The sequence below is a fragment of the Panthera uncia genome, chromosome F2 (genome assembly GCF_023721935.1).
Source record: "Panthera uncia isolate 11264 chromosome F2, Puncia_PCG_1.0, whole genome shotgun sequence".
In the NCBI taxonomy this organism is placed as follows: domain Eukaryota; kingdom Metazoa; phylum Chordata; class Mammalia; order Carnivora; family Felidae; genus Panthera; species Panthera uncia.
In genome coordinates, this window is record NC_064812.1 from 17,375,277 (window position 1) to 17,400,660 (window position 25,384).

The 25,384-nt window shown below is 41.5% G+C and overlaps 1 long non-coding RNA gene across 1 annotated transcript in view; it reads left to right on the top strand.

Moving 5' to 3' along the window:
• LOC125924437 (uncharacterized) overlaps window positions 1–24,126 on the top strand; it is a 36,468-nt gene extending 12,342 nt beyond the window's left edge. Inside the window, exons 2-5 of the long non-coding RNA XR_007458420.1 lie at window positions 11,483–11,541; window positions 22,672–22,768; window positions 23,684–23,739; window positions 23,832–24,126. This is a non-coding gene — a long non-coding RNA (uncharacterized LOC125924437). The remainder of the gene's footprint in view (window positions 1–11,482; window positions 11,542–22,671; window positions 22,769–23,683; window positions 23,740–23,831) is intronic.
• Window positions 24,127–25,384: the final 1,258 nt, after the last annotated feature.

The following is a 25,384-nucleotide window of genomic DNA, read 5'->3' on the forward strand; positions in this document are numbered from 1 at the left end:
ATGGATCTTGTCATTTACTCCAAGGGCTATTGTGGAGATTTGCCTTTGAGTTGTATCCCGAATCAGCGAGATTTATTTTCCTCTCTTTACGACATAGTCACAGCTCTCTTCTTTGAGCTGTTCAGATTGTGAAGACCAGCTTTTGGAGAGGAGGACGATGTAAGGTGCATGACAAAGAAGTGCGAGAAGCCAGAGAGGGTGGAGGAGCCGTGGGAATTCTAGCTCCAGTGGGGTCTGTAATCTAGAGGCATTTGTGGCCCAAGTAGAATCGTGCATGTCTGAAAATCACCGTCCGTGGCAGGGGTCGGGAGAACAAGAGGCTCCAGGGCATTGTGGGGTGCAGGGGAGAGCACAGACTTTGGAGCTCAACTGGAATACAATCACAGCTCTGCCATTTAGTGTACATGTGAATTTTTTCAAGTTAATTGGTTTCTTGGCATTTCGGTTTCTTCATTTACAGTAAGAAGTGTCAGTTGGGAATCTTTTAGTTTCAAGTGATAGAAGGCGATGTGATCTAGCTTAAGAAAAATATACTCTATCAGCCTATAATACTGGTGAATCTAGCTTCAGTTACGGCTCACTGTAGGTTGTGTGGCTTCATGTATGGATGGATTCAGGGGTTTAGAGTGTGTCATCCGAGTTCTCTTTTCCTCCATCACTCGGCTTTGCCTACCCCTGCTTGTTCTCGTTCTCAGATAGGCTTTTCCCCTATGGTGGCAAGAGAGCCCCAGGATTTTCAAATTCCTTTGAGCTCATGGACTCAGAAAAGCAGCAGTTGCCTTTCCAAATGTGCCTGCGTTCTGTCTATATATGGGAGAGACGGTGCTAGATGCCCTTTGTGTTTTTTCCAGAGATTCCCTCCAGAAGGAGGAACCCTCCTCCACTCTGCCTTGGGAGGTGCCTCTGCACGAACCGTGTCGATATTTCCTTGCCCTCTGGTTTCTGGATTTGGCCAATGTGGATTCCTGGCAGATTACCGAAGGGAGGAAAGGGAGTGAGGTCAGGGTATTCATTCCATCTGCTCCCTCCCTGACATGTTCCCATGGGTTGGTTGTGTCCCTGAACTGAGGGTCACATCTAGCGAGTCTCTCGACGCGGCTCCCTCTGCCTCCAGATTCTATCTACTGCTCCTGCCCTGTGTGCCTTCAGGATTAAGGGTGGTACCAGCCCTCACAGCCCCTAGTCCTGGGGTACTGCGTTTCCTCATGTAGTGTCTCTACATGCTACATTTTGAAAATGGTCCTGTCTTCAAATGATTTAGAGTGTGCTGCTTTCTTCTGGGACCCTGACTGGTACAGTAAGCAATGTAAGTGTGTAGAGACCACTGATGTGAGTTGGGCATCAGCGTCCAGATGCTTCTTTCCTTAGCACTTTCCCCAGCTTAGCGGTTCCTCCACCCCACTCCCCTTTGCATGGACAGCTTGCCTGTTGTGTAAGGTTAATATTTCTGTCTCTGGCGCTCACCTGGAGGCAGCAGCTGCAGTAATTGCAATCTCTTACATTTGTAAAATGTTTTGAGATTAGGGAGACACTTTCTCATATAACCTTGGAACAGTTTGGTGGCATAGGTGTTAAGGTCTATATATTAGATACATGGAAAGTACAGTTCAGATGCGTTTAGTGGATCACCCAGGTCACAGCTAGTAGTGGTCCGGCTGGACTCTAATCCTGGGTCTGTCTAATGTGTAGTGAACAAGGGGGCATAGCCCCAGTTTTGCTGTTTCTTTCAGCTGAAAATCATTTTCAAAGAAAAATTTTCAATTTGTTTAACTAGTGTTTTCTCTGCTTTTATTTGTTTGAGCACTTAGTCACTTACAGAATATTGTAGGGGCACCTGGATGGCTCAGCGGTTAATTCTCTGACTCTGGAATTCCACTCAGGTCATGATCTCATGGTTTATGGGTTCGAGCCCCACATTGGGCTTTGCACTGGCAGAGAATCCCTGCTTGGGGTTCTCTCTCCATCTCTCTCTGCCCCTCCCCCGCTCATGCTTGCTCTCTCAAAGTAAATAAATAAAATCTTTAAAAAACAGAATATCATAGATTTGGTGCCTTATAAACAACAGAGATGTGTTTCTCACAGTTCTGAAGGCTGGGAAGTCCAAGATCAAGCGGCTGACAGATACATTGTCTGGTGAGAGTCCTCTTCCTGGTTCATAGCTGTCTTTTCACTGTGTCCTCACCTAGGAAGTCTGGCCTTCTCATCTCATTGATGAGGGCACTGATCTCATTCATGAGGGCTCTACCCTCATGATGTAATAAGCTCCCAGAGGCCCCACCCAAATACCGTCACATTAAGGATTAAGTTTTAGCATATGAGTTTTAGGGCAGAGGGACACAGATATTCAGTTTATAGCGAGCACAGAGAAAATTATCCGTTCTCTCAATGTATTTATTAATAACAACAGTTTTCTGGGACAGACCAGTTTAGGAAATACTGGTCTAGATGATACGGAAGAGCGTCGTTTAGTGTGGTAACCACTAGCCACGTGTGGGCTATCAAGCACCTGAAACATGGTTGGTCTGAAGCGAGATGTGCAGTGAGGATAAAATGCACACTTGGATTTTGAGGCCTCAGTATGAAGAGTAAGATTTTTCATTAATAATTTTTATATTGATTATAGGTTGAGGTGATAATATTTTTGATATGTCGGAATAAATAATATCTACTATTGAAATTGTTTGCTCCTGTTTCTTTTTACTTTTTAAAATGTGGCTACTGGAAAATTTCAATCACGTATGTGGCTCGTATCCACGGCTCACCCTGCATTTCTACAGGACAGCGCCCACACAGAATAGCTTGAAACACCCCTTGCTCCCCATGGCTGAGCCTCATTCTCTGCCTCCGCTGCCTCCCAGGTCTCATCTCTCAGCACTCCCCCTTGCTGTCTCTGTTGCAGCCACAGTATTCCTCAAATATCCTGAGAATGACTTCTAGGACCTTTGCATTTACCATTCTCTCTGGAATGTTCTTCTCCACCTTACCCTCGTTGCTGAATTCTTGTCTTCATGCATCTGCTCATATATTGCCTTATTAGAAAGATCCTTATTGTTTTATTTTAAATATAGGTTTTATTATTATTCAGGTGTGATGAAATCAACAGATCAGGAGACACTTGCCATTGAAAAGAAGTTTTGTTACCGCTTTCAAGAGGAAGGGGCATGCCATGCCATACAAGGCCACTTGGGAATCATGAGGGTGGGTAGGAGGCAGGGGGAGTAGGGGAAATGTGAGCCAGAACCTTTATTGTGGTTTCCGTGGGAAGGAACAGGTGAGGCAAGGTCGTCAGGTTTAGGATTGGCTAGTTTGAATAATTTCAGCAGGCTCTGGAGTGTGGGGGCTCTCCCCGATTGTCTGGTACCGGGGGGGGGGGGGGGGGGGGAGGCGAGCCTGTGGGCTCTGGATGAGTGAGTTTGCATATGAAAGGCATGCCCCTGGGCCAGTCCCTTACTGTGTCCAGGAATTGGCTAGACTGGGAAAGAACAGTCTCTCCAGGGTCAACCAGGCTCCAAATTGTCAAGTATTAGAAACACAGAAAATAAAAAGACATGATTAATACACCTATTACTTTTCATACACATTTATTTTCTTTTTTAGGACTAATTTCTACCTAACATATTTTATATTTATTTATTTATTGCCTGTCTCCTCCACGGATGTGTCAACCCCTTGAGAAAGGATGTAGTGCTTGTGTGTGTTTTTACTGCTTTGCTCTCATCACCTAGAAGAGTCCTTGGCACATGGCAGGAACTCAATAAATATCTTCGAAACAAAGGAGGAATGGATGGATAGATGATTCAGTTGAGGGACTTTTTCCTACTGGACCCAGATGCTACCTCCGAATCCTCTTCCATGCACACCAACCCCAGGCAGCCATGACCAATCAGCATTGGCATTCTAGCTGGTGCCCGTTCACCACAGCTGCAAAGAAATACTTCTCTCCATTGCCTCTGCAGGGCATATTTCTCCTGAAATAGAATCTTAAATACATTCCCTGTGGTGGATTTTCTCTCAAGATGGCTGCTAGTAGGTCCTCTCTTTTATCTCTGCACATATTTCTCCTTCTACTTAGATATGGAGTCTAATTCTCTTATAGAACCTGGGCTGGCCTGTGATTTGCTTTCACCAATGGAATGTGGCAGAAGACATATTGTGCTACCTCTGGGACTAGCCCGTAGGAGAGCTGGTTGCTGCTACTTTCATTCACTTAGAACGAGCCACCATGCTGTAAGGAAGTCTAGGCTATATCCTCTTGGAGACAGAGGACATGTGCAGAGATACTGGAGGCCGAAATTCCACACACAAATACCAACCACCTAACAAACTACTGCCGCCCCACAGCCAACAGCCAGCGTTAAGGTCCAGACTCTTGAGAGAGGCCTCTGGGAACTTCCAGATCACCCCAGACATCATACTGATGCCTGAGTGATGCTAGAGAAACATGGCATGGAGCAGAAGCACTGCCAGTCAAAGCACGGATCACAAGAAATAATCAACTGTGGTGGTTCTACCCCACTAAGTTGTGAAGCATGCTATCATACAGCAAACGATAATTGATAAACCCATCTTATCCCACGACCCCATCCTCTGCTGATGATCACCTTGCTCTCGGCCCAGGCAACTGGCCTGCATTGTCATGCTGCTACCATGATAATATGATCTTCTTCCACTCCGAGGCAGCAACTTGGTCTGCTGTGGAGGCCAGAGTTGAGGGTTTGTATTCATGGGGTCTCATCCCTGGCTTGCTGAGCAGTTCTGGGAAAGGTGCTAACAGAGATGGAGACTGGAGCTTTAGAGTCAGGCCAGCCTGAGATCCAGTCACTGCTCGGCTGCTTCCCGGCTTCTGAGGGGCCACATGGTTATTTACATCTCTGAGCCTCAGTTTCCTTTTCTATAGATGAGGATGGTCACGCTTACTTTGCTGGGCTTTTCTGAAGGTTCAAGGTGACGTGTGTGTGGAGTATCTGGCACAGAGATGGAAAACAACCAGCCCAAACAAAACTCACCCTCCACATTTCCCCATGTAAGGCTTTGTCTCTCTTTCAGAAAAGCTAGGAATTTCCAGTCAAGCACAGGGAGGAGAATGGAGACCTGTATTCAAACTTGTGAGGACTTTGAACATTGGCCCCCCAGGAAGTTCTTTCAGAGGCTTTGTTGTAGCAACAAGCCAACAACAGCAGCCCACTCCCAGGAAGCCCTGCTCCCTGGGCCCTGCAGCAGGGCTCCTGCACAATAGAGGCCTGTCTGCTGATTGCCATGACAGTGACACAAGGCTTTGAAAAGCATATCTCATTGCCTGTGGAGACTCTTTTCAAATGCTCTCTCAGGGCAGACTGTTTTGTAATAAGACAATGAAATCCAAATTTACTAGTTACCGTATTTGGGGGTTAAGAAGGGAGACAAAAGTTCTCCAATTAATTGTTCATCCTAGGCCATTTTATTCCTGTAAACATTGTCTTCCCTCAATAAGACCAGTACTGCAAGGAAGTGGCTATGTGGATGCTGACAAGCTAAAAGTGAGGGCTGGCTGGAATTCATGGTTAAGAAATAGGAGCTGTCAAGTTGGCTTTCCTCTTGTGAAGCTGATCCAGCCCAGGATCCAAGGATGGGCTAGTATAGACAGGCCTGACTTCATAAAACAGACACGGGGATTAGAAGGTGCCCAGAGTCTGTGGGTACAGGGATGAGGCCAAACTGCCATCCCTTTAGCTCTCCTAGGCAAAGTACAGATATCCAACAGATATGCATGGGAATAGCACACAAGACAGTGTCTGTTCCACTTGGCCAGGGTTCCATTCTCATTGGTAGGCTGGTTGTTCAATGCTGTGAGTATAGCCTCTACTGAAGGGCACCTGTAGATGGAAAGCAGGACTGAATCAGATTCCTTCTACTTGGCTTTAGGACAGCTATCTGCAGGTACGATTCTGTTGCTCCCATCTAGCTTGTTTTCTTGAAACTTTCCTTGGAGGGAAGCAGAAAAAGTGGTTAGAGGAATGAGCGTTTTGGCTGGGAATAATCATAAGAGTATTTTATCTTGTAGATCTGTGATCTCCAAGTTCAAATAAGGAAAAAAGCATTAATGAGGATGGTGGAGGCTGTTTTCCCAATATCTAGTTTATCCTTTTCTCTCAGTGAAGAACTTCTAAATTTTATCTTGGCTCATGACTCCTTCAGAATAAAGACTCCCTTATTTCTGGGTGGGATCAGCCAGGGTGCCAGCGAGAAATAAATATATGACACCTTCATATTGGGGAATTGGCCAAATTAATAAAGTGACTATTTGTTACAAAGTTGCGCGTAGGAGTTTTGGAAACTCAGAGGAGCATATGCAGACAACTAGTGCCACTCCTAGGTTACCAAACCTAGAGAAAATCACCATGGAGAGGGATGATTGACAGGAGCCATGACCTTTGGGAGAGGCGGTGGCTATCATGAGGGAGGAGTGATGGTGGGAGTGGTCTGTCCTGGCAGGCAGAGTGTGTTATCATTGGCATTGTTTAGAATTGTACATAATAAAAAGTTGACCTTTAGTTGGTTTTACTATGGCTTTTATATTCTCTACAGACAGTGTACCCTTTAGTGTTTGCAATTCCCACTCATGCATTATATGGGAGGGAGAGAGCCAACCCCTAGCCACTTGGAAGGAAGCAAACTGGGGAAATCGCTCCCTCAACCTCTCATCTTCCACCTTATCATCTCCTAAGTGTATCTCTCATTGGCTACATTCAGCAAAAGGCAGAGAGCAAGGGAGCCCATTGATGTCATCCATTCAGGTGAACTCCTCAAGGCACAAAACAGAGTAGAAAAGGGTGGAGAGTGGATGTGATAGAGAAACAAACAGAAAATATCCAGCCCTGAATTGAAGCTTTGACTGGATTTGCAATTCTATGAAGTGTCCTTAAAGGAGGAGGATGTGTCTGCTTATCTCTCTGTTTCCTACTGTGAACTCAGAAATTGTGGCTGGAACTGGAACAGAAGTCTTAAGAGTGCAAGATAAAAGTACATGTTGCAGATAACAGAACAATCAGCCAGAAGGAACTTAGGAGGACCTACCAATTATGGAGGCTCCACACATGCCTTTGTTCACATGGAAAGGAGATACACTTCTATTTTATTTAGTCCACTGTTTTTCTAATCTTACCCATTGTGATGAGTTCCTTCTAGTTATTTAAAAACTTCTAAATGCTACCTGTAGATAAAATCATATGAAGCCACTGCTGGCCCCTGATTTTGGTGTATGATATTAATATTTGCAGAACAGAAAGGTCTCATCTGTATTTTCTCAAAAGGAAAGATAAAGGATTTGAAGATACTGAACTTTGGAATAGGAAGCCAGAGTCTTACCTGTGTGGGACTGTGGGTTCTGGCATAAAGGAGACTCCCCATGGGTCCCCCACTGCTATTCTTTTTCTTAGGAATTTTAGGACACATTTGATGTTTTATGGAACTGCCACCTGCCTTGAATAGAGGAAATAGATAAGAGGAATATGCCTGCATAGTGGGAATTCAGCTAGTGTGGTGTAGAATGTCATTTAATATCCTTTTGGTGATCAGTAACAGAATAATCAAATAAAAGTGGTTAATGTAGATAAGTTTATTATCTCATGTAATGAGAAATTTGGAAGAGGATGAGAAATTTTGAGGATGGCTGATTCAGAAGCTCAGTGATGTCAAGGTTCTGGATCAGCTTCTCTCCCATTGTGTTGACTTCCCCTCTCAGTAAAAAAGATGGCTGACTAAGCTCCAAATGTCCATCTTCCAATAACAACATCAAAGTCGAAGGAAGGAAGGAAAGAAAGAAGGAAGGAAAAGAACATTTGTTCCTGTGTTTCTTTCTCTTAGGAAGGAACATCTCTCCTAAAATATTGCTTCCCTTATCCGTCTGCAGATTTTTTTTTTCAATTGCCATAGTCTAGATCTTGTCACATGGCCACTACCTTAACAGTCACTGGAAGAGAGGAAAGGGGTTACAATGGCTGGACTAGGCCAATCATGATCCATCCATCTGGAACCATCTTCCCTGAGTATACCAGTGCCTCATACCGGCACCAAACTGGAGTCCTATTAACAAGGGAGAAGGGGAGAATGGCTAGCATAGGCAAGCACAGATGGAAGGAAGTAGAAGGACTATTTAGAAAAGAAAGAAAAAAGAGATACAACAGATGATTGAACTACAAAAAGTTAAGTCACATTTTAGGCTAAAGTTAACTGACCAGAAGTTTAGAGTCTGGGCCATGGTTAGGGGACAGAAGGTTGATCTCCATGACTGAAAGGAACTAGTGGATGGTGACTTAGAAGAGGGGAATTAATGAAAAAAGCAGAGGTCAATTATTGATGCTCTGCTTCCATATCTTGGCCCTAGCAAGATGAACTGCTATATTATGCAAATTATCCAGTTAATGTTTGTATTTGTCAAGGCCCTGGTAGGAAAATAGGAAAATGATGGCTCATTCCAGTTGGACAATTGAGGACCATTTAATACAGAAACTGTTTATAAAGGTGTAAACAGGGTTTAAGGAAACAACAAGGCATACTGCAGGATCTTTGGCTACCAAGGGCGTGGAGCTATCACCATTCCCAGGAATGAAAAGGCAAAAGGGAAAAGAATGAGTACCATAACCTGGAGAGAGAGAAAGAGAGAGAGAGAGAGAGAGACGTAAGGAAAGAGCTGCCTGATAGGAATTGTGGCTTTTGGGAGAGGAATATAGCTAACTCACAGCGGCTTGGCAGAGGGGATGTCAGGAGACTAAACAGCCCAACCTCATTCTCTTCTGTGTCTGATGTTATGATCCCCCCGACTTTCAACTTTGGTTGAACAAAACTGGAAGCTGAGAGCAAGGGAACATGTTGATACAGTTGATAGAGGATTTTTGAGGGGGGGGGGCAAAGTAGAAGGGTTGAGAGTGGATCTTGAGTTACAAATGGGCAATGTAGGAGATATTCTAATCATTATAGTAGAGAAATCAATTTTGAGCAATATGTCTCTTTTAGTATGGATAATAAAAATAATATGAATAGTAACAGTGGATAGTAATAATAGTAGTATATTTTTACTACAAATTTTGCTAGATGAAGCTTGAGACTTAGAGGGCTTACTCATCCAAGTTAACACATCTTGGGATTCCCACACAAATCTGTGAGAGCTTTCTCCATTTCCATCAGAGGCTGGAGGATGACCATGGCAAGGCTTTCCTGGCATGATGAATCGGCATCAGTTGCCTTTAGCTGTTAAGGATGTAGGAGGAACAAGTGATAAAATGAGGACCTTCTTCCCTGTTGTTAATTCTTACTTTGGGGACTCTGGAGCCTGGGAGGAAGCTCACCCTTCCCTTTGAGTCCTCTTGTGTTCTGACAGCAGGCTTCTATCATTGTGTATCCCATATTATGAGACTATCCTTTGATTGTTAGTGCCAATAGCCATTCTGGTGACCTCTTCAGAGGAAAGCTTTCATCTTCAAGCATAAAGCCTGACTATACGGACTGGTTTGGTATGCACTATTATGCTTACCACTCTCCCCCACCTCTCAACCTCCTTCCCAAACTGGTAGCCTTACACATGTTCCAGAGCAGTGATTTCATGATAGAGCAAATCACTGGACTGCTAAACAGGAAAGAAGCTGGGCTCCAGGACAGGAGATGGTGGCTCACGGTGGTGGCTTAATGAACCTGGAGATGTGTTTATGGTTCTGTCCCTCACTGCTTCTTACAGAAGAGATATTTTTTTATGTGATGTGCATATTGGTGTTTTGAGAGGACCCCTCAGCTCCATCTCAAACCTGGTGCCTGAAATACTGTGGTTCATGATACATTCCTTTAAAGCAGTTTGATGTATCACAATTATAATACTAGCTACTCTTTTCCCCACAGGTACTATATTGTATATACCATCTCATTTAATATCTACGGCAAATGATACTGAGGCTTTTAGGAGTCCAAAGTCACATGGCTGGTAGTTGGTAGAGCTGGAGTTTTAAATTGGCTTGATTCAAAATCCAGCTCTCTGCTACATTTTATTCAGCATGGTTTTAAGTAAGATAGGTTTGAAGTAAGATTGGATTTGATACCCAATTCACACATATACAAGTATATAACCTGTGGGATCTCCAGAAAATTATTATTTCTAAGCCTCAATTTCTTCATTTCAAATGTGGGAGCTATGTGAAGAGGCAACAGCACAGAACAGACAAGCTAGTTAAACTTGATCTTTTTTTGTAATGTTTCTAAAATCATTCCTGGAAGGTGGGAATGATTTAAGAGTCCTTTCTTGGTCGATAGCACCATAATCAGATTCTCTCCTGATGGGGTGGGGGCGGGGCGGGTAGAATATTGACATTGGGGAAGAAGTCCTGGTCTTGAAATAGTAGGAGTGGATTTTATTAACCACTTGTTGTTGTGCAAGACCCTTAACCACTCTGATGCACTCTGTTTCTTTATCTGCAACATATACACCTATTCTGTAAACCTACACAATACTGTTGAGAGTCTCGATTGATTAAATGATAAAATGCCATGGTTTAAATTATTATATGTTAGATCATGCCATTTGTTATGTCATCATTATTTATTTCATCATGAAGAAACAGAATCTTTACAGGCAGAACTAATTTGTGACCTGGGAAGCATGTTTCTTTCTTCTTTACCTGGTGGTCACATTCCCATTGAGTTATATAGAGGTATTTGACTTTGATACATTACTATTTTACCACCTTATTTGCCTTTTAAAAATTTTAAGATAGGATCCATTGAAGAGATAGCTATCATAGAGCATTTAAATGATAATGTAGTTCATAAAAATAATTTTTATAAATTTGTATGAAACATAAGCCAATTAGAAGTATTGATAAATACATGATGAATTGCTTTAATCTGTTACATATGGCACATAGAGGCAGGTATATCTGTAATCCACTGATTCAGTTCTTCCCTGAGCTTAGATGAGCTTCCCTGAGCCAGAATGGTGACTTTCCCCTTTCCAGTATAACTGTTTCTGGCGTGCTAGTGTGGTTGATAGTGAACAGGTGGTAGAGGAGTAAGGGAACCATAGGGACGATGATACAGGGCCCATGGCTCCCACTATGGAAACCCACAGTGAAGGAGAGTCTTAGGGTAGTCATCTTTATCCCAATCTGAGTGTCACTGAAGCTCCATTTCATTGATAAGAAAAATGAGGCAAACACATAATCTGATCTCTATTATGTTGCCTAGAACCAGAAGCACCAAGAGCCCATCTGTGTATTTTTCACTAGACAATGAGACTCCTGGACATTCTAGAGAAAGTCAGATATGTATGTGCCATGTAAGTATAGCCAAACAAACAAACAAAACCAATGATGAATTTTTAAGAGAGTGATTATAGGTCTTTTAGGTGAATTTCCAAACTACAGCTTTTCATTGCTTGCCCCAAATGTATCTTTTAGTGTGTCCATTAGAATGAATACAGGGCTGAAATTAGTAAATCGTTTCTTATCTTTCTGTATTTCAGGAATACAAAAAGTATACTTTGAACAGCCACTATTGGAGACAAGAAAGCCACTTCTCAAGGTGGGATCTGTGCAATATTAAAATTATCTTACGTTTTTGTGGGTAGAATTACTGTGCTTGGTTATAAGAATGGGACAAACTAGAATAAAGATCATTAGGCCATCCCGGTAGATCTGGGAAGTATTTGCAAAATGTCCTTTAAGATATGTTTCGTCTATAATAGACTTACATCTTGAAGGAGGAGTAGGCAGTTTAGCTGATTTGCTTTATTCTCATCCATGGTTTTGATGATCAGACTAAGAAGAAACAGAGGGAAAAGCTAATTAGAGGCCTTTGGGGTTTGCTAATTCAGGCTGGAAAGTACCCAAGCCTCCGCCAACTCTTTAATTTAAATTGCATGTTCTCCTTTTGTTATAAAATTTGATGTAAAGCTTTCCAAAATAAGGGAGGAACCCAAATGAAGTTTAAATAAAGTTCATGTAAGTTTTAACACTCCACTGCTGTACCTGTCAGATTCCCACCGATGAGATTTGAGGTTTGTTCCAAATTCAAAGTGGTGGGCTAGAGATAAATCCTGTCTACTTTCACACCTCCTATAAAAATAGAGAGTAATGGCTGGTTGATGATGGCTTTTTCCTTAAAAAAAATTTTTTTTGAACTGATTGAATGCAAGTGTTCTTAGCACAATCAAAGCTGTATGTCCTTTTGAAAACTACAACAATTCCAAAGCACATGGAGAATTTTTGAAACAGTGGGACTCTATAAGAAATTGTTTGGTAGATTTGTTCACTCACTCATTCTCTCATTCATTCATTAATTCATGGTACTGTGATGTAATAGTTCAAAGTATAAACTTTGTAATCATCCATCCAAATTTCAGATTCCAACTTTGCTAAATATAGGGCCTTATTTAGAAAGAACAAAACTCTTTGAGCCTTTGTTTCCTGAGTGGTAAAATGGAGATAATTATAGTAATACCTACTTCATAGTTTGTTTAGCAGATGGAGTGAGTTCCAAGCATAAAGTTAGTGCTCAATAAACAATAACTTAAAAAGTCCATCCATCTACCCATCCATCTATGCATCCATCCATCCACCCATCTGTCTATCCACCCATCTGTCCATCCATCCATCCATCCATCCATCCATCCATTTATCCATTCATCTATTCATCCACCCATCCTCATATCTGTCAAGTATTTCCTGAACACCTCCCATGAGCCTGACCTTGATCTCGGTACTTGGAATATGGTGCTTGATGTTCAGTTCTTTCAGTCTGTTTGTATACAGACAATTATAATACAGCATGCTTAGTGGTGTGACAAACATTAAGTATAGAGAAAGCTCATCTAATTCACCTGGGGAAGATAGTGTTGACCTCCTCTCTCCTCCTCAGGGAAGAGAGACTTACAAGCTGTTCAAAAGAGCACACAGGATTAGAGATGGAGACTTATTTTGGATTAATACAAGGGAGGTCTTTCTGGCAGAGATGCTGGGAGATGGAATAGGAGGCCATGGGAAGCAGTGGTTCTTGTCACTAGAAGAGGAATCTAGTAAAAGCTGGGAGATCAGAGATGTTCAGGAGGGACCTCCAGCACTTGAATAAGAGATTGAGTAGATGGCTTTTCAAATACATTAGAATTCTGAGAATCTATGGTTCTTAAGGGATATAGAAGTACTTAGATGAGCTTCTCTGGGGTGGCTAAATCAGAATGAGGTCTGGCCAGTCTGGGCAATGCAGTTGCCTTGGTAATCCAGGATGACCATGATGGTGACATGTTCACGCTGTGATATAAGTACTTTTAATTTATTTTTATTTTGAAAAGTAAGATCCATGAATACATTTTAATCATAGAAAAATTAAAGTGCTTTCAAAGCATAGAGAATAAAAGTAAAGTCTTTTTTCTTTTCCCTTTGCTCTTCTTTCTGCCTTATGCACCATTTCACAGGGCTCCCCAGCTAATTCCTGCCACAGAGATGGGGACTTTACCTTTCATTATCTATTCTTCCATACTTGTTTTCATTAATTTCTGTGCCTACATTTGTAAATATACACACATTTAGTTTTTCAAGAACCATGAGTATATTCATTCTATAAATACTACTCATTAGTGTTTTTCATTCAGCACTAATTGTAGTGATACATATAAATGTACATAGGATGATACATATAAATGTTCCTCATTTTATTTTATTTATTTTCTTAAAGTGTTCATTTATTTTGAGAGAGACAGAGACAGTGTGAGTGGGGGAGGGGCAGAGAGAGAGAGGGAGACAGAGAATCCCAAGCAGGCTCTGCACTGTCTCAGCATGGAGCCTGATGTGGGGCTCAAACCCAGGAAACCGTGAGATCATGACCTGAGCTGAAACCAAGGGTTGGATGATTAACTGACCGAGCCACCCAGGTGCCCCTAAATGTTCTTCATTTTTTGTTGTTCTTGTTGTTCTTCATTTTAAAAGGTAGTTTCTTCTCAAGGCTGCACTGCATTCCATAGTGTAGCTGTAACATGACTGTAACATGAGTTATAAGTATTTCCATTGTTTTTATCTTATTGCTGTTGTAAATGATGCTGCAGCAAACATCCTTATATATACATTTATGTGCCCAAGTGAAAGTATTTTGGTAGGATGGATTTTACAGATTCTCTGAGGTTGAATTACTCATCTTACAGGATTGACCTTGTAAATTCTGATGAATAACGTCAAGCACTCTTGCAGAATATTGAAGTAGTTTATATTTTCACCAACAGTGAAAGAAACTGACCTTTTCTCGGGTGCCTGGGTGGCTCAGTTGGTTACGAGTCTGACTCTTGGTTTCGGCTCAGGTCATGATCTCACGGTGTGTGAGTTCGAGCCCCTCATCAGGCTTTGTGCTGACAGTGCAGAGCCTGCTTGGGATTCTCTCTCTCTCTCCCTCTCTCTCTGCCCCTCCCTCACTCACTCTCTCTGTCTGTCTCTCAAAAACAAATAAATAAAACTTAAAAAAAGGAAGTGACCTTTTCTTTACAATATTTGTGAAAATAATATTGAAGAAAACCAGAATATGTCACCCCAAAATATGCCTCTTTGACATAAAAATTTGTTTGAGCTGAAGGCAATTAAAAAGGAGCAAAGCTCCCCTTTGTGTAGAGGCAAGATATAAACTCTCCTTTTACTGGAGACAGGTTCTTATCAGTCCAGAGAGGGCACCAGAGGAATCTGCAAACAAACTTTACTTCATTCGTTTCCTCCCACATATTCACCATCCCACAGTTTGTCATTGGGGAAGCCTAAAACTTGGACCTATCATTTCCCTACACATTATTGTTTTTAGTTGAAGATACTATATATGCTGAAATCCTGGGCTGCCTCTTTGAGTTCCTCTAAGTTCCTCCCAGGAGATGTGCACTGCATGAGTTAATAAATGTTTTTCTCTTGTTGATTTGTCACTTCATTAAAGAGCCCCAGCTTAAAAACTTAAGATGGGTGGAGCTGAAGTTTTGCCTCCCCTACGGTATATTAATCTTTTATTTTTTTGGTCCATCTATTAGGTAAAAAGAGTTTCTAATTGCTTGAATTTAAATTTGTATGATTACTAATAAGGCTGATTATCTTTTAATGTATTAGCTGGCAGTTGGTACACCTGCGAATTACCTCTTCGGATAGTTTGCCTATAAGTACGCATGAGAAACACTTTATTATGGATATTCATCTCTTGTGTGTGTATACATATATGGCGAATACTTTAGTACAATGAATTATTTTATGAGTATATTTTAGTCTTTTCCTCTGGTTTCTGGATTTCAAATGTTGATTTTTGACATGTGCAATAACTGTTGTGTCGTTGTTGAACTATGAAGTCAATACATGTGCAAGGAAATATAACACATCATGATTTTCTTTGTTTTTAATCTCCTTTTCTACCACTTTCCTTCATACTCTGTACTTTTAAGCTGCAGGGCACGACATGTCTTCCACAAATGCTATGATTTATGAATGTCTGTGCCTGGAAATAGCACAGGCTATTTTCCCCTCAGGAATATCTTTCTTATATCCCACACTGGGTACTTCTACTCATCCCTTCGGACCCCAGTCCCATGGCACTTCTTTTGGTGAAAACCACCATAGCTACTCTGGGAAACGAGGAAGAGAAATAATCCCCTCGTTTGGTTGCTAGGGTTACATGACAGAAAACAGGTAAAGTAGGAGACTGGGGTCATGGAAATTTCAGTAATTGTGTGTTGCCTCTCAGAGGAGTAGTGCTATTGCACTGAAACTGTATCATTGCTTATGTAAGTTGCCGAATTTTCTGCTTCATTGTGAATTCCTGGTGTAGCGAGTTATAATTTTCTTCTTCAGCCTGTCATGGGTATTCAATATGTGCTCAAAGATTTCTCACTGAGATTGGTATGGGGTGGCCACATTGGTATATATGGTCTTTGAAAAATAATGCATTTCCCCTCCTTTTTTCTCTTTTCACAAATATGAGCTGCTATCAAATTTAGAGAAAACATTTTGGGCAATTACAGTATTTTCTTATTCTCAAGCACCGGGAAATCTCTGTTACCATTGCTTCCTTTACTTAATTCCTCTTCTGTGTTTTTGCCTAAGTGTCAGATTTTGGAGTGTGCGCACTTTTATGAGTGTCTTCAAACATTTCATAAGTATAGTATACCTTTTAAGTATATAAATTGAAAGATGGGTATTCCCTGATGGTTTTGATATGCCCCGATTCGAAAGACCCCCCGAAAACAAACCACCAGAGTCCAGAGTCAAAGCCAAGCGGCAAGGGTCGTTTATTGCAGGTTCGAACCCGGTCCTCCGCGCACTGGTTGCCGGTGACGCTAAGAGGCCCGAGTAAGGATCTTACAGCTTCTTTTATAGACAGGCACAAACAAGTTAGGGATTTTTTTAGAGGTTACAGAGCTGTTGTTGGTTAACATTTAAATTTGAACGCTCAGCAGAACTCGATTGGTTCCCGCCTTTATTTCAAACCATTCAGCAGAACTTGATTGGTTCCCGCCTTTATGTCAGACTACAACTGGGCACGCCCTGGCTGGTTTCGGGAACGGCGGGGGTGGGGGGAAGATCTTTTCTTTGCAGTTGTGAGTACACCTGGTAATTTTTCTCTTAGCCTCTCAGTTTCTGTCTATATTATCATTTATTTATATCTCAGATAATTTCATTAAGGTGTCTGTTACTTGGAGAACAAATAATAGCAAAAATACAAAATGGAAATTGAAAATTAACCCCCCCCCCCCCGCCCCAAATCACAGTTCCAAGGGCATGGTGATACCACAAGCATGCATACTTCATGGGATATTGTATTTGAAATAATTGAACTTCTGATCTGGTTCTGAGCTTTTCTGCAGCTAGGGTGAAAAAGAGAAACAAGATTACTTACAAAATGTTTATTGTTTTAAACTATCCCTTGTACTGATCCTGTCTTTAAATGCCTGTTCCTACCGACAAATCCACACTGCCTGCGAAAATTTAATCTCAGCTTGTTTGCTTGTGTTTTGGCTACATACCGTCAACCAGATAGAAAGCTTCTCAAGAGTAAGGACCTGCCTTCCCTTTTTTGGAATCCCCCAGGGTAAGTGATTAGCAATCTGATGTTGAAGGATTAGTGTTAAAATGGCAAAATGTGGCAATGTCCCAGAGTGTGTGCTTTCAGGAGGAGATGGGGGTTAGGGAGGAGCAGAGTGCTGCATGCGAAACTTGGGTCTGTGTGACCCCATAGCATGTATTTTTAACCACTTCTTGAGCTAGCTCTGTGGTGTCCCCATAGCTTGACTCATGTCAGTCCATCAGAATGGAGAAGGTTCCAGAGCTTGGTTTTAGACTATGCTGTTGTTGTTGTTGTTGTTTTTAATTGCAACACTGGTCTTTTTGCTTTAGGTTTTAGTGCCAAAAGAGTAGGTCAACTCATCCATGGTCGCTGTCTGTGAGTTTACCTGACAACCTGAGTTGCTACAGTTGCAGCCATTGGATAAGGCAGAGGATTTTCCTTCATGCTGCCTTTCTTTTCTCTAAGATTTTTTCTATGAAAATGCCATGTGGTCTCAATCAGCTTTCCTCCTTTGCACCTTTGGTTTAATAGGCTTCTGGCATTTGGGTGTGCCTGAAACACTGGCCTTTTTTCGACATTAAAAAACATGTATGTAAAATATAAAAAGAAATAAAGACAGAATTAATATCCTGTACTTTTGAGACACAGTGACTAATTAGAATGACACAGGCCTATGGAGGGTTTACTGTAGCTAATCTTTAGCAGGTGTGTTTGCTGCCAGATGACAACATCTTTCTCAGAAGGAAGGTAGGATCAAAATGTGCTGGTTTGTCAGCAAAATAGACCTAAGTGATGCAAGCCATCACACAATGGAGACATCCTAGTCCTTCACGGTCCGAGATAGAAATTAGGAGGCACCTATAGCTATTTACATTTAAATGATTAAAATTAAATAGAATAAAAAATTCAGTTTCTCACCCTAGCCACATTCTAAGTACTTAGTTGTCACATACAGACTGTGGGGGCAGCGCAGATACAGACCATTTCTGTCCCTGTGGAACGTTCTATTGGACAGCAAGAACCAGATTGAAATAGGTAAGGAATGTTGGGGTGGTGAGACAGAACGAGGTAAGAATTCTACGTCTGCCACTTAAGAGCTGGGTGGCCACGCACATGATTTAATCTCACTCTGCCCCCATATCTCTCTTTATAAAATGAAGAAAATATTGCTTGGTGCGTAGGGATTCAGTGATAGCCATATACTTGCTGCATTTAGCAGTGTTTCCTCTTCTGAGAGACCTCCCCCAATGAACCCGTCAAATGTGGCCACCACCTGTTATTCTTCAACAACAGCAGAGCATGCTACCTCAAAACATACCACTCTGGTATATCGATTGAGTGTAGGCACTTAACAAACAGCCAGTGCAGGCACAGGTTTTCTCTGAACTCTGCTCACCTACCTACAGACAGATCCTCCAAAGGATCTTGATTGTTACAAATCCTCTCTCTAGGAGGTTCATCAACCAGGGAAGGTTGACTGATAGGAGAGGAGTTTAGAAGTCAACACCACACCCAAACTTTGACAGAAACTATCATACCTCCCATCTATTCTAAGGCCCCATTTATCTTTCCTAAACATTGTTTCTTCTCCTCTAAAAAGTTTATATCCTGCTCTCCTTTCCCCATGAAGATGGTATTTAAGTCTGAATTCTAAGCCACGTCAAGGAGTTAGTCCCTGGGTATTTCTCATGTATATTTTGATTTGCTTTTGTAAGTCTGTCTTTTATGACAGGGGTGTCAAATAAGAACTGACAAGGGTAGAGGGAAAGTTCTTTTCCTCCCCTACACTACCCTATCCTTTTCATCAGAGGGCTTACCATTATCTGAAATGAGTGAGTCCTATCTCTCTCATCTGTCTGTCCATCTCACTGTTTATTGTATCTTGTCACCACCCCCCATAATGTGGTAGAGTCCCTCCCTGAGGAATGTGGTGGAAGTCTCCTCAGAACAAAGGAAGCAACGTGGCTCAATCAGCTCCTATAACGTATGCATAGCTCTGACACGATTCTATAACTTGGACTGTGTCCAGTCAGACTATATGTCACCATATAGGGGAGACAAAAAAGTAGAAATTGTATAAAAGGCTACACCCCACTGTGGTCAGGGCTCAGGTTTTTGGGTATGAACCCACTGAGCCCGTACCAGCACAATGAATGAACTTGTTTCCTGGACAGAAAAGCCTCAGTGTCCTGTCTCCCTGTGCTAGAATCCTGCTACAATTACACATACACACTGTGGTTTTTATGAAACTCCAACTAATTCTCCAATTCCTTGATACCAACTGGTACCTAATAATTTAATTCATTTCTGACACTAACTAGCTGGAGTAAATGCGGACCCCCACAAGTTAAGGGCTCAGTCCTATGAGGCTGTTTCTATTTCAGATGAGAGCTGAAAATTGGGTTCCCAGGCTACACACACTTCTGCCTGGCTGAGTACAAATTCAGGAGTTGCTATGAGCTTCCCCTCAAGTTCAATAATTCACAGAACTCAGTAAAGTGCTTTGCTTAATAATTACTGGCTTATTATAAAGGATATGATGACTTAGGAATAGCTAAATGGAGGAGATGCATAGGCTGTGCCAGCATTGACATGTTCGCCAACCCAGAAGCTCCCTTAGCTGCATCATTTCAGAATTTTTACTGAAACTTAATTATTGTAGGCACCATTGATTAAATCATTGGCTATTGGTGATTGAACTTGATCTTCAGCAACGCCCCCCCCCCCCCCCCCCCCCGCCCCCTCCACCTTATCCTTCAGGTATGGGCTGAAATTTCTAACCTTCTAATCTTGTGGTTGATTTTTTCTGGTGACCAGCCCCAATCCTGAGTCACCTCCTTAGCATAAACTCAGTTATAGTCAAAAGGGAATCATTATGAATAACAGAACACAATCCTACCACTGAGGAAATCCAAGGGTTTTGGGAATTACATGCCAGGAACCAGGGACAAAGACCAAATATTATTTTTAATTATAATACACACAACATGGCAGAATGTAAACTTCATTAGGGGAGAAACTTTCTCTGCATTATGTACAGTCCCTAAGATAATATCTAGCACATAGTAGGAGATCAAGAACTATTTGTCAATATACCTAATAGCAAGCTTCTCATTATTTTGATGAGGTTTTGGAGTGGTGGGGTTTCAGAGCTGACAGTCAAGAAAGAATTCTTGAGATGTCTTTGGTGCAAAAACATGATTTTATTAAAGCACAGGAATAGGACCCCTGGGCAGGAAAAGCTGCACTGGAGTTGTGAAGAGTGACTGGTTATATACTGTGGAGTTGGGCGGAGGTAAAGGCAAGAAGGAGGCCTCTGGAAAGAGTTTGATATGCTAAATAGGACTCCTAAGATACCCGAGGCCATGCTATTGTCAAGCTAAAGTTGTCCCCCCCCCCCCAGTAATGCATTAACATTAGGACAGTGGGGGGTTCCAGGAGAAATGGTATACTCTGTATTCACCTCAAGTATTTGTAAATGGGCTGCAGGTTATAAGGACATTTAATTTTACCTCCCATTTCCTTCTTGCGTTAGTTCCCTGCATCATTATGGAGCAGAGTGTGATATTAGGGGTTCCAGGAAACGGAGTCTGTAGGTTTCTGGAGATTAGGCTATTGATAAGACTGCTTTTTCTTATAATTTACTAAGATATTTGTAAACTGATGGAGACTTGTGTCCTGCATGACTGTGATCTCTATCAATTAACCATATGTTTTCTTTCCTTTCCTTTGTTCTTGGGCAGCCAGGAGTGCCTGAGGAATATCACACACATCCCACCTGGGGGGTGTTGTTAGCTTGTGCTTTGCTCTCAGCTTGCCTTATGCTCCTTCATCAATTTGGTTGAGGAGCAATGCAATACAGTAATTAATGGTCGTGATGCTAATTAAAGTAATAATTGTAGTAATAGTAGCCACCATTTATTGAATATTTTCTATATGCCAAGAACTTCCTAAGTGCTTTAAATACATTATAACATTTGATCCTCACAGGAAACCTATGAAGTAGGTAATACTGATGTGGAAAACAAAGTGATGTGGAAATGGCAGATAAAACTAAATTTCGTTATAACCTGCAGCTCATTGACAAATACTTGCGGTCAGCAGAGTAAAACATTTTTCCGGGAACTCTCAACTATTTTAATGTTAAAGCTTTGCTAGAGGGAAAAACAACCTTAGCCTGACAATAGCTAAGGCCTCCAGTATCTTGTGAGTCTTCTTTAGCATATGAAAATCCTTCTTTAGCATATGAAACTTCCCCTTGTCTTTACCTCCCCGACCTCCTTCATCTGTAACCAGTCACTCTTCCAGTGCAACTCTTCCTGTCTATGGGTCCTGTCCCTGTGCTTTAATAAAGTCACTTTTTTTGCACCAAGACATTTCAAGAATTCTTTCTTGGCTGTCAGTTCCAAATCTCCATTACTCTGAAACCCCATCAATACTATTATCGTTAACAATGAAGAAATTGAGCCTCAGAGACATGAAAAACTTACAAAAAGTCCCCTATAAGTAGTAGAGTCAAGATTCAAACCCTTATCTGGGTGTTTAATTACTTTATCTCACTAATACGTATAATTAGAAGAAAATATTTATTCTATAGAGTCAGGAATTTTTTCCCCCTCAGATTGAGGTAGAACCTATAGCAGAATTCAGAAAATATTCTCCACCTTGGATTCAGTTCCCTTTAAACTCCTGATTGTTAGGACTGCTGTTTTGACTTGCAGTTAGGCTCCTGGGGTTATAAACTAGGCTCTTCTTTCTATGGTATGCTTTTGCCTATCCGGGCCCAGGGATCAAGACATAATCAGCATATAAATTATTTGACTTCCCAAACTGTCTCTAGACTTTCAATCTTCCAAATCATCTCATTTGTGGTAAAATGAAGCCGAAGAGTCATGTAAGATGCAAGTGACTGCATCTCTGTGAGAAAGGGCAGTGGGCACCGGAAACATCCAGTGGTGCAGGCAGTGTCCTAGTGATGAGGCAGCTTGGGGCAAGCTGAGGGCAAAATACAGGCTGGCACACCCCTCCCCAGGATGAATGTGTGTGATATTCCTCGGACACTCCTGGCTACCCAAGAACAAAGGAAAGGGGTTTAAGTGCTTTCCATCGTAATGTGGGAAACTAAGGCAAATGAAAAATTAAATTCCCTTACTGCCTATAACCCATTGACAAGTCCTTGAGACTGGCAGAGTGACCTCCCTCTAGGAGCCCAGCTGCCTCAAGGATGACACTTTCCTGGGGGCAGAAGAGAACCTTAGCTTAACATTATCCCAACCTTGAGGATCCTGTAAGTCAACTTCCTTTATCTCAACTGCCCCAAGATATATGCTGGCAATCATACTCCAAGCTTATGGCCCCCTGATGTGCATCTGAGGGTCTCATAACTGAGGTTTTATTAAATGGTAATAAATAGCATTTCCCTAGCAACACCTAACCCCTCAAGGTCCTGGGAACCTTGCTTCAAAGATACTTTAGAGACTTACTCTATCACTGACCACCTTCCAACCTGAAAGTATATAATGAGTTACCCATCATGACCCCAGTGCAGTGCTTCCTGCCCATGGGTCCTATCCCCATGCTTTAATAAAATCATCTTTTTTGCACCAAAGACATCTTCAAGAATTCTTTCTTGGCTTTCAGCTCTGGGCCACCCCACCATCACCCCAAAACTTCATCACTAGGAAATGTTAAAGGATGAGAACAGAGTGTGGGAAACACCCAGGCCATTGTGGTGCAGGTAGGTGGGGCTGAGCCCCCTTTAAACCTTGCTTGTGAGTGCCCCCCACCAACCCAACGAAGAACCTTCCACAAAATTGAAGACTGTACCTCGTGCCATCAGAGTTGACTCACAAGGCTCTTTGAACAGCACAGCATGAGGAATGGGACTTATAATTACTGGACTGGCAAAGGCTGCTGCTAATTACCTGTTAGTTGTGACCTTGGAATATAGCTGGGGCCAGTGCCAGTCTCATGATTTCTGGGAAATAGGTTTTGGCAGAGACTTGTTCTTTCCGAATCTCCTTGGGCTGTGCAGTCTCTGCTTGGAGAAGCATTGGGGTTTGGTGGAAAGGACTTTCACTATATATTTCCTTGAATGGGTAGGTTTAGGGAGCTAGAGAGGAGAAAAGCATCTATATTGATGGGGAAGACCTTTCATTATGGAGTCAAGGCTATTCAAACAAAATTTTTTTAATGGAAATTTTTGTGGTTTAATTTTTTTCTTAGAAATAATATAATAAAAAGAATATTGTTTGGGAATTGCTGTGTACCACGTACTGTTCAAAATGGTTTAAATATATTAACTCAATTAAATCTTAACGGCCCTATTAGGTAGTTGGTATTATTCCCATTTCACAGATAAGGGAACAGGCACAGAGGTTAGGTAACAATTTATATTAATTTGTTAAAAAGTTTTATTTATTTATTTTGAAAGAGAGAGCATGTGTGTGGCCAACTGAGCCATTCAGGCACCCCAGAAGAAAGGCTTCCCTGATCAGGAATTATTTTAATTTTAATGATTAGCCACCTTTCAACATAACATTTACATTTCCTAATTTGTTCATAAGTCACCAAGGCAGATAATAGTCTCTCTTGTTCTTACCCTCTTTATTATGCCTTGAGTCCCAAATCAATCCTATTGATTTCTTCACAGAGATGATAGTGGCATTTTGGGCTGGACTACTTTTCATTTCATGGGATCATTTTGAGGTAAGGGCCACTGAGAACCAGCAAATGCAGGAAAAGCTCTTTATTTCCCACTAACTGCTTAACATAGAGTATAATTTTCCCCTCTTTTAAAGGAAATGTACATTCATAAAGGAACTTTCCATTTGTAAAAACGGCTCCATTTTTGGAAGAGATCTACACCCTGGAGGCAACTCTTATCACCTGGGAGACTCTCACCTGCATAGCAAGACAGTCCTATTTACCAAACCTTTCCTCCCTTTAACTTCCCATGACTTGCCTCCCCCTCTCAGAAGCCTCAAACCCCTTTTCCTTTGTTTAGCCTAAGATGGTAAAAAGCATCTTGAGCCACATCTTTCTTTGTGAACTCCTGTGTGTACTGTTAAAAAATAAAATTTAAAGTTTTAAAGATCTTACTGACTTTATTCAATGATTCATGAGACAGGCAGCATCACATTTAGCAAATAGAATGAAGCTTTAAAGAGTATGGGCAAGAGGAGGCAGCAAAGTGCTGATTGTTTCAGGTGAGGCCACCTTTCTTTGGGGGATTACCTCATAGTATGGACCAGGTAATTCCACAGTGACTGGTTAAGATTACATTCCTGGGAGAGGCTGAAATTGCAATTAGGTTAGGTATTAAGTCTTGCTTTATTGAAATGGGGTTAACACAAGTGACTCCATTTTGGATGTGTTGTTTTCTTTTTTTTTAAACATAAAACTTTTTTTTCCTTGTTAACCTGTCTTTTTTCAGTTCAGTTCATGGACCCCTGCATTGAACCTAGGAGGGTAGTAGGAAAATCATTTTTCCTCCCCTCCCCTACCTGCTGTAGGGCATTTATAGTACATGGCATGCACCATCTGTATGCTAATAGTACATTTTTCTGGTTTTTAATGATAACCAGCCCTCTTCCTACCTGTCCAAAACTCCTCCCAGTGGGGTAATTTCACCTCTAGTTGAGAAACAATAAGGCATTTTCTATGCATTTACTTTCTGGACATGTTCTTTAGTTGTTTTTAAACATTTTAAATTGTTAGCAACAGGATAATCATTTCAGTTCTCTTTTTTGGCAGGTGTAGGTAGAGGTCATCATTGTGTCTTATCTGAAAAATTCTTTTGTTTTGGATTTAGTTTCTGGAGTCGCTGTTGTCAGCCTTAGCTTCAAGGATTGGGCTCCATGAAAAAACTGAAAAAGTGTTTACAACTAGGGTCAATTTACTACTCTCACTATTTATACTTAGAACTACTAACTAAATCCCTTCCTTTTCTCCAAATTTTGGGTATACCCAACTTCAACTTCCATGTCTTGTCTTTTTTTTTAAATTTTTTAAATGTTTATTATTTATTTTTGAGAGAGAGAGAGAGAGAGAGAGAGACAGAGCATGAGCGGGGGAGGGGCAGAGAGAGAGGGAGACACAGAATCTGAAGCAGGTTCCAGGCTCTGAGCTGTCAGCACGGAGCCTGACGTGGGGCTGAAACTCACAAACCGTGAGATCATGACCTGATCTGAAGCCGGACGCTTAACCAACTGAACCACCCAGGCGCCCCAACCATGTCTTGTCTTTTATGGAATTTTCATTCTTACTGATTGTATTTAATAATTGGATTTTGATGACTATGTTTGATGACTATGTTTGATTTCTGGGTTAGCTCATCTCTCTGTTCTTGAAG